A 9335-nucleotide genomic window follows, 5' to 3' on the forward strand; every position below is an offset into this window, starting at 1 on the left:
GGAGCAGGCCCAGCGGGTGCCATGTGGCAGGGATCAGCGAGGTGGGGAAGGAGAATTCTGCATGGTTTTATTCTTTCTCGCCTCTGGACACAGATCAGCCCTGACCCTGCCTACACCTGGTTGATTGATCAGGGACAGTTTGGGGCATGTTGGTGCCAGTTCAGGGCAGCATTTCCACACTCGTTGGGGGCACAGGTGAGAGCTAATAAACTGACAGAGAGTGATTTCTATGGAGTGCCTAAGACCTTTCGCATTGCTTTATTAAGCCCAGGATTACAGGCCTGAACTGCCAGAGCTTACCCCTGCCTTTAATTCAAGTAATTAGGAGCAGGGTGTAGGAACTGCTTCAGTTCTAGCTGGTGGCTTCTCCCTGGGTCCTTGAGATAAGTGCGTTGGCCATGCGTATAACTGCACAGGGGCGGTTTATCATCCTAAGAGCACATCACTAAAACACCAGCCAGAGAGTATGAAAAGCAGGATGCTAAGTGCAGTCAAAGGGGTGCCACGCCCAGGCTGCCCCTGCAGAACCAGCCCAAGAGGCCACCCTCTTTGTTCACTGTGCGGTCAGCGGGCAGCTGCTCTCCCTGGAGATTCCCTGAGGGCACAGTTATACTGACAGGGACCTGTCAGACGGGCAAGAGGGATTGGGGTGGAGGTGCTCTGCACAGCACCACTCCTCTGCAGTGCCTGACCTTTGCAGCCAGATGGGGGTGTGGGACAGCCAAGGATGAAGAAGCGGCTAGGGCAGATGACCAGAGGACACGATGTGGCCTGTACTGCAACTCAGGAGGTCTGGTGCTAATCCTGCCTAGGGAGGTGGTAGAATCTCCTTCCTTAGAAGTTTTTAAGGTCAGGCTTGACAAAGCCCTGGCTGGGATGATTGAATTGCGGATTGGTCCTGCTTTTGAGCAGGGGGTTGGACTAGATGACCTCCTGAGGTCCCTTCCAACCCTGATATTCTATGATTCTAATCCCAGCTCTGTCATTGACCTGCTGGATGAACTTGGGGCAACCATTTCCTCTCACCTTAGTCTGAATGTGAGCTCTTTGGGGCAGGACACGCCTCAAGGCATGCTGCAGGGGTGCTGTGTCTGGCCCAATGGGGCCCTCAGCTCATCCAAAGCCTTTAAGTGCTCATGAAAATGAAAATAGTAAAGAACCACAGAGCAGCTCCCTGGGAGTACAGGAGACAGGTGGGATTCTGGGATGGGTAGATGGCCTCTGTGGATCTGTGATGACTGGTGTCCCTTTGCACACCCACGCCTGTATGTAGGCTGAACAAGGAGGAGGTGAGTTAAGCTAGCACCAAATGAATCATGTCATTTCACCAGCTTTTCACACTTTCTAGCAGAGCTGGTCAAAAATGGCAATTATTGTCCAGCAAAAATGCCAGTGCCACTTCAATTTTATTTGACATTTTTCATGGATTTTTCATTTCAATAACATTGTTTCTTTGGCTTATAGTTACTAAATGAGAAGTGGCATTAGACTGGATTTGACTCATATTCAAATGTTTTCAGTTTTGGGCTTTATGTGGGGCTCTTCTCTGCTTTCTCTCTCTCCTTTGTCACTACCAAAAACAGAACTTTTTTCTTTTTGAATCAAATCAAATTGCATAGAGAGTGTTTTTAAAAAATGGAATGAAATTAAAATGAACATTTTCCTTTTGACAAAAAAAATCAGAAAGTTTCAAATGCTCCTGATGTTTTTTGGCAAACGTTGATATTGTTCAACAAGTCGTTTTCTGTCAAAAGTCTTTTCAACCAAAACAATTTGACCAGCTGATGTAGGCTACACTTGAAGGCATTCAGTTGTGATTAAGTGCAGTGATTAGCACTGTGATTGTTATGACTATAAACACTAGACGGGGCTAGGTCAATATGTCACATTATTCTTATGTAGTGCTATTATGACCTCAAAGGTAACTTAACCAAACATAACCCTTCCATTCTGGCTAATTTGCAAGCTGCAATTCTATTGGTTGAAATGAGTCAATGGTGTGCAGGGGACTCTCTGCGTGACCACTCTCTGTTCCTTTTGGTGTATGACATGGCCCCAGCTGTCACTGCTCTCCGGGGTCCATGGCCGCATGCTGCTCCTGCAAACGGATGCTGCCCCATTGCTTTCTGTGTAATTTATCCAGGAGCTGCCGCTAGCCAGAGCGCTCCCTGAAAATCCACTGTGTGCAGTAGGCAGTAATACACTTGAGAGCTTGTTTCACATCTGAGCACCTATTTTCAGTGTCTTAAATTACAGTGTCAGTGTCATTTCATTGTAGCCAGAAGGAACAAGTCAACATATGGTATTCCAGCCAGCTGACTTTCCAGGGACCTCACCACACCCTGTGAGCTAATGCTTGGTGTTTACTTTGTCTCTCTGTGTTGCTAAACAGAAGTGGCGGAATGCTGCTCTCCCCGTGAATGCCTGACCTATTCCCAAGCAAGGACGCTAGGCTAGCCTCACTTGTTAAACTCTTCTTCTGACAAATCGTTTTGGAGCTGGGCCTGACAAGCTGCCTGGGCTGTAAGTACTGCTGGATTGGTTCCCAAAGCCTTCTGGTGTAAATGGGAAACAGTGGCAGACATGCACACCAATCACTGCCTTTTACTTTATAAAGGATGGCTCCAGATCGTCTGCAGCTATCAGGGCTGACTTCCCAATATCAAAGCCATATGGGAATAGGAAACCGCTGGCAGCTGTTGTTTGCTCTCTGGCCTGCCACCTAGGGGACACAGGCTAACCTGCAGCAACAGCTCCTACCTGCAGGGTCTCTGGTTTCTCTGCTCTCGCTCCTCTTGGCCTAGGAATGTTTTCTACCAACAGAGAATGGGAATGAATAATTCAAAGAGAGAAATGCAGCCAGCATGATACAAACAGCCTTGTAGGTTTGCTCTGCATTTGGAAAGCAGTGAACTCCAGCCTCCAAGGGAATGATTCCCAACAGCTGTCCCCTTCCTCAGTGTCCAGGGGCTTGCATTTTACCAGGGTGGGGAGTATCTAGTGGCCAGTCTCTCAGTCATGTCTTGCTGCTGGGGATCACCTCCCCACGTCCTCAGAGGAACCAGGCAGCTGGGGTGAGTTTGGCAGCTGTGTACATCCCTCATCTCAGACGTCACACTATAGCTGGCTGGGAATTTTTTGACAAAACTTCTATCAGTTGGAAATGACTGAGTCATTGAAACCAAAACTCTCTGCAGGAAAAGGTCGCTATTGATACATGTCCCTGTCAAAAACAATTAGATAAAAACAAGCTTTGAAATTGTTGAAATTTCCCAAACGGGTTCTGTTTTTTGTTTTGAAACAAATTTTCCCTTTGGAAACGTACGTTCTTAGTAAAAAAGTAAAAATAAAAATGAAGGTCAAAACTGAAACAAAATATTTTTAAATGATCGAAATGAAACGTTTTAATTGACCTAATGTGATTTTTTATTTTGATTTTTATTTATTTATTTATTTTTGGATTGTCAGTTCATACTTTTCTCCCCACTTTGGGCAATTTGGGAATCACTTTCAAAATTTTAACAGTCTACATGGCCTGTGAAAAGAGTTTCCCGCCCAACTCCTCATTACGTGCAGGCTCTGGGTTGAGTGGGTCTGTGGTTTAATTCAAATGTTTTGCATAGCATCAGCTCTGATGGCAGCTGGGGAGTGAGCAGCAGAGTGCGTGAGACACTGAGCAGCACAGACCCTGCAGGAAGCAAGCAGCCTGATGATGGTTAGTGACCAGTGCCGGCATTCAAACAAGCTGGATTTTCAGCCCAGCTCCCCCACTGATTCATGGTGTGATTGTCCCCTCTGTCTGCATCGCTTTCCCTTGTAAATGGGGATAAAACACTCATCTCCCTCACAGGGTTGCTATGAAGCTACGGTCATTACTGCTGAAAAAGCACATTGGATGAATTAGTCTACGGAAAGGGGGGAATATTCTGTTGTTGGAATGTCCCCAGCAATGAAATACGGAGGAGGACAAAAAGAATTTCTCGTTCAAAAAGGAATTATTTGGGGGGAGTTCTATGGCCTATATTATCCTGGAGGTTAGACTAGAAGACCACAGTGGGTCCTTTCTGGTCTTAACATCTATGAATCTACAAAAACTGAACCGCTGAGTCTGATTCAGAGACTCTTGACTCATGTGAGTCATCCATGGACCTTCAAAGGTATTTGGGCTCCTAATTTTCACTGAAATCGGATCCTTGAGGATCTGAGCCTGGACTACACCCATGTTCGGGCTCAGCCTGCAAACAGAGTATGTGCCGGGTTTTCCAGTGACAGGGTTTTAAACTTCAGACCTGAAAAAGAAAAAAAGCCAGCAGGAACGTTAAATGAATCTGTTTTCTAGTGAGCGGAGTAAACAACCTTTTATGTCCAGCTCAGCCCTGTGGCAAACGGCCCCCCTTGTGTGCACCTTTGAACTTGGAGCTCAACAAGCGTGCAGCAATCCATGGACATATGGAATCTCCCCCCAAGGCCACGTTCCTGCCACTCTGCCAGACACTCACCACAACGTGTTGCAGCTTGGCCCATCGCCCTAGGTTGTATTGGGCATATGTGCACATTCCACTAGGGGACCCCAAAGCAGCGGGAATTCTCTGGACAGCTTGGAGTTCCTCACCACGCATGGAAATGACCACTCAGGTGTACAGGGAAAGTGCGTTCCGGGCTGCCCCGAAGATCTGCACAAGCAGCATTGATGGAAGGGGCAGGGAAGGCCTGTCCCTCCACAGGCTGTCTCCAGTGTGCCCCAGCAGCTGAGTGATGGGTAGAACTCTGTGAAAAGAAATTGTACTGATGGGAAAATATCCAGCATTTGCAGGTTGGCAGGGAGGGGGAAATGGACAGGCAGTTGGCTTTGAGCAAAGAGGAGCAGGTGCCGAGGGAGGGGTCTGACACCCTGCTCATGGAAAGTTGTGTTTGCAGCAACAAGGGAGATTTTCCCACCCGGAAAAACATCCAGCAAACTCCTTCACAGTGTCAGCACCAGGGCGGCGTCTCCCCCCATTCCCCAAAGCTGTGTCTGCCCACGGGAGCTGCAGTGCCTTGGCCTGGCTAAAACAGATGAGGCTTTGTCAAGTGAAAGGGATCCGTTTGCCTGGCTCTGCGCTGGGATTACTACAGGGTCTCCAGCCCCAAATGTTCACAAGCTGCGAGTTGGACCCCAGAAAAATCATGGAGACGTTCTAAAATAATACTGTTTGAAAATGAGTGGTCTTCTGGATTTTGTGCCTTTGGGCTGCACTCAGGTTGTGATTTCAAGCTTTTCTATGAACCAGGACTCTTTCTTTCTAAAAAAATAAAGCCGCAACCCTCACATAACAATATGACTCCAGGAGCTGGGGCTTTAAAACACCAAAGAGTGCAAGACCCACAATAAAATTGCAAGGGTTGGCAGCACAGGTACCAGCTTGGAGAGGGAAGCGCTGACCTCAGCATCCCAGGGCTGGTGCTAGACAGCGTCCCTTCAGCCAGCCATGCACCTCCTCATAGCTGCCTTGGACTGGCAGGATAGGACACATCACCTCAAGAAAGCTCTCTCCTTAGAGAGCACTGCATGGCAGGCACTGGCCTAGGGCTGAATCATAGAATCATAGAATATCAGGGTTGGAAGGGACCCCAGAAGGTCATCTAGTCCAACCCCCTGCTCAAAGCAGGACCAATTCCCAGTTAAATCATCCCAGCCAGGGCTTTGTCAAGCCTGACCTTAAAAACCTCTAAGGAAGGAGATTCTACCACCTCCCTAGGTAACGCATTCCAGTGTTTCACCACCCTCTTAGTGAAAAAGTTTTTCCTAATATCCAATCTAAACCTCCCCCACTGCAACTTGAGACCATTACTCCTCGTTCTGTCATCTGCTACCATTGAGAACAGTCTAGAGCCATCCTCTTTGGAACCCCCTTTCAGGTAGTTGAAAGCAGCTATCAAATCCCCCCTCATTCTTCTCTTCTGCAGGCTAAACAATCCCAGCTCCCTCAGCCTCTCCTCATAACTCATGTGTTCCAGTCCCCTAATCATTTTTGTTGCCCTTCGCTGGACTCTCTCCAATTTATCCACATCCTTCTTGAAGTGTGGGGCCCAAAACTGGACACAGTACTCCAGATGAGGCCTCACCAATGTCGAATAGAGGGGAACGATCACGTCCCTCGATCTGCTCGCTATGCCCCTACTTATACATCCCAAAATGCCATTGGCCTTCTTGGCAACAAGGGCACACTGCTGACTCATATCCAGCTTCTCGTCCACTGTCACCCCTAGGTCCTTTTCCGCAGAACTGCTGCCTAGCCATTCGGTCCCTAGTCTGTAGCTGTGCATTGGGTTCTTCCGTCCTAAGTGCAGGACCCTGCACTTATCCTTATTGAACCTCATCAGATTCCTTTTGGCCCAATCTTCCAATTGGTCTAGGTCCTTCTGTATCCTATCCCTCCCCTCCAGCGTATCTACCACTCCTCCCAGTTTAGTATCATCCGCAAATTTGCTGAGAGTGCAATCCACACCATCCTCCAGATCATTTATGAAGATATTGAATAAAACCGGCCCCAGGACCGACCCTTGGGGCACTCCACTTGATACCGGCTGCCAACTAGACATGGAGCCATTGATCACTACCCGTTGAGCCCGACAATCTAGCCAGCTTTCTACCCACCTTATAGTGCATTCATCCAGCCCATACTTCTTTAACTTGCTGACAAGAATACTATGGGAGACCGTGTCAAAAGCTTTGCTAAAGTCAAGAAACAATACATCCACTGCTTTCCCTTCATCCACAGAACCAGTAATCTCATCATAAAAGGCGATTAGATTAGTCAGGCATGACCTTCCCTTGGTGAATCCATGCTGGCTGTTCCTGATCACTTTCCTGTCATGCAAGTGCTTCAGGATTGATTCTTTGAGGACCTGCTCCATGATTTTTCCAGGGACTGAGGTGAGGCTGACTGGCCTGTAGTTCCCAGGATCTTCCTTCTTCCCTTTTTTAAAGATTGGCACTACATTAGCCTTTTTCCAGTCATCCGGGACTTCCCCGGTTCGCCACGAGTTTTCAAAGATAATGGCCAGAGGCTCTGCAATCACAGCCGCCAATTCCTTCAGCACTCTCGGATGCAACTCGTCCGGCCCCATGGACTTGTGCACGTCCAGCTTTTCTAAATAGTCCCTAACCGCCTCTATCTCCACAGAGGGCTGGCCATCTCTTCCGCATTTTGTGATGCCCAGCGCAGCAGTCTGGGAGCTGACCTTGTTAGTGAAAACAGAGGCAAAAAAAGCATTGAGTACATTAGCTTTTTCCACATCCTCTGTCACTAGGTTGCCTCCCTCATTCAGTAAGGGGCCCACACATTCCTTGGCTTTCTTCTTGTTGCCAACATACCTGAAGAAACCCTTCTTGTTACTCTTGACATCTCTGGCTAGCTGCAGCTCCAGGTGCGATTTGGCCCTCCTGATAACATTCCTACATGCCCGAGCAATATTTTTATACTCTTCCCTGGTCATATGTCCAACCTTCCACTTCCTGTAAGCTTCTTTTTTATGTTTAAGATCCGCTAGGATTTCACCATTAAGCCAAGCTGGTCGCCTGCCATATTTACTATTCTTTCGACTCATCGGGATGGTTTGTCCCTGTAACCTCAACAGGGATTCCTTGAAATACAGCCAGCTCTCCTGGACTCCTTTCCCCTTCAAGTTAGTCCCCCAGGGGATCCTGGCCATCCGTTCCCTGAGGGAGTCGAAGTCTGCTTTCCTGAAGTCCAGGGTCCGTATCCTGCTGCTTACCTTTCTTCCCTGCGTCAGGATCCTGAACTCAACCAACTCATGGTCACTGCCTCCCAGATTCCCATCCACTTTTGCTTCCCCCACTAATTCTACCCGGTTTGTGAGCAGCAGGTCAAGAAAAGCGCCCCCCCTAGTTGGCTCCTCTAGCACTTGCGCCAGGAAATTGTCCCCTACGCTTTCCAAAAACTTCCTGGATTGTCTATGCACCGCTGTATTGCTCTCCCAGCAGATATCAGGAAAATTAAAGTCACCCATGAGAATCAGGGCATGCGATCTAGTAGCTTCCGTGAGCTGCTGGAAGAAAGCCTCATCCACCTCATCCCCCTGGTCCGGTGGTCTATAGCAGACTCCCATCACTACATCACTCTTGTTGCACACACTTCTAAACTTAATCCAGAGACACTCAGGTTTTTCTGCAGTTTCGTACCGGAGCTCTGAGCTCTGAACACTCTGAACACTGGGCAAATCGAGAATCGTATTTGTGGTGGCTAGTGATTCAAGGCTGGAGGGCAGGCTTAGCCTCCCAGCAAAGTTCCAGCTGTGTCAGCCATTCCCTAGGTACTGTACCAGCGCCTGGTTGTCAATGGTGCTGTCCCAGTTCATCCCACCAGGGCAGCTGGCCCCACATGTAGTGTGTGCTTCCATCTGCTGCTGCCTAGGGACCCTGGTGGCATTGACGTACCAGTGTTTGGAGGTTCCAGTGGCTGTTATACCCCATACTGCCACATGGGGGTGCCCAGTGGCACTTAAAGCTGTTTGGAAACAATTGTTTTGTTTGTTCAAACTTCTGAGCTGGAAAATAATGTTTTTTTGTAGGAAATTTTCCAGTGAAATGGGGCAAAGTTTTGGTTTCCTTTCAGTCCAAACAGAATTTTTTGTTTCGTAAATTTTGGAAATAAACATACATAAACAAACATTCAAATTTCAACACCCCCCCCTTGCCCCTTCAGTTGATTTTTTGCCATGGGATGGATTAGAATGAACGGCTTCTAGGAGGGATTTCTTTCCTTTTTCTTGCTTCTCCTTTTGTTGCTCTGTGACTTTTCCAATGGGTGAGAAGTTACAAAGCATCAAAAGGAAAATGGAAACAAAGAAAAATAAAAAATGGAAAATAAAAAAACCCTTTCCTTGTCCAGTCTGTCATGGTCAGGGAACAAAACGGAGACAGAGAGAAGGAGCATGCTGAGGGACCCGATCAACCACGCCCAGTTCAGTCTAGCGCTTACCTCAGGCAGGGCCCTGTTTATTCTCCAACCCGCACAAAATGGAACATGTAATCATAACATAAAGCAACAGTTCAGTTCCCAGCCTAGATCGTGGGATCCTGCGGCCTCTGTCAGGTTAATGATTAGGACCTTCCCAAGCCCAGAGGGATCTGTGGAGTGAGGCAATGAGGGGCGATCAACAGGTTATCTCAAGTGCTTATATACAAATGCACAAAGCCTTGGAAACAAGCAGGGAGAACTGGAGGTCCTGGTGATGTCAAGGAACTATGACGTGATCGGAATAACAGAGACTTGGTGGGATAACTCATATGACTGGAGTACTGTCATGGATGGTTATAAACTGTTCAGGAA

The 9335-nt window shown here is 47.8% G+C and overlaps 1 long non-coding RNA gene across 1 annotated transcript; it reads right to left on the reverse strand.

Annotated features, from left to right (window-relative positions):
- Positions 1 to 3488: 3488 nt before the first annotated feature.
- Positions 3489 to 9059, reverse strand: LOC311524395. Its single transcript, XR_014712545.1, has 3 exons — positions 8985 to 9059; positions 4500 to 4767; positions 3489 to 4289 (listed from the first exon to the last, which is right to left on the reverse strand). It is a non-coding gene; the product is annotated as an uncharacterized lncRNA (long non-coding RNA).
- Positions 9060 to 9335: the final 276 nt, after the last annotated feature.

Source organism: Lepidochelys olivacea (assembly GCF_965140295.1).
Source record: "Lepidochelys olivacea isolate rLepOli2 genome assembly, chromosome: 7".
Lineage (NCBI taxonomy): Eukaryota > Metazoa > Chordata > Testudines > Cheloniidae > Lepidochelys > Lepidochelys olivacea.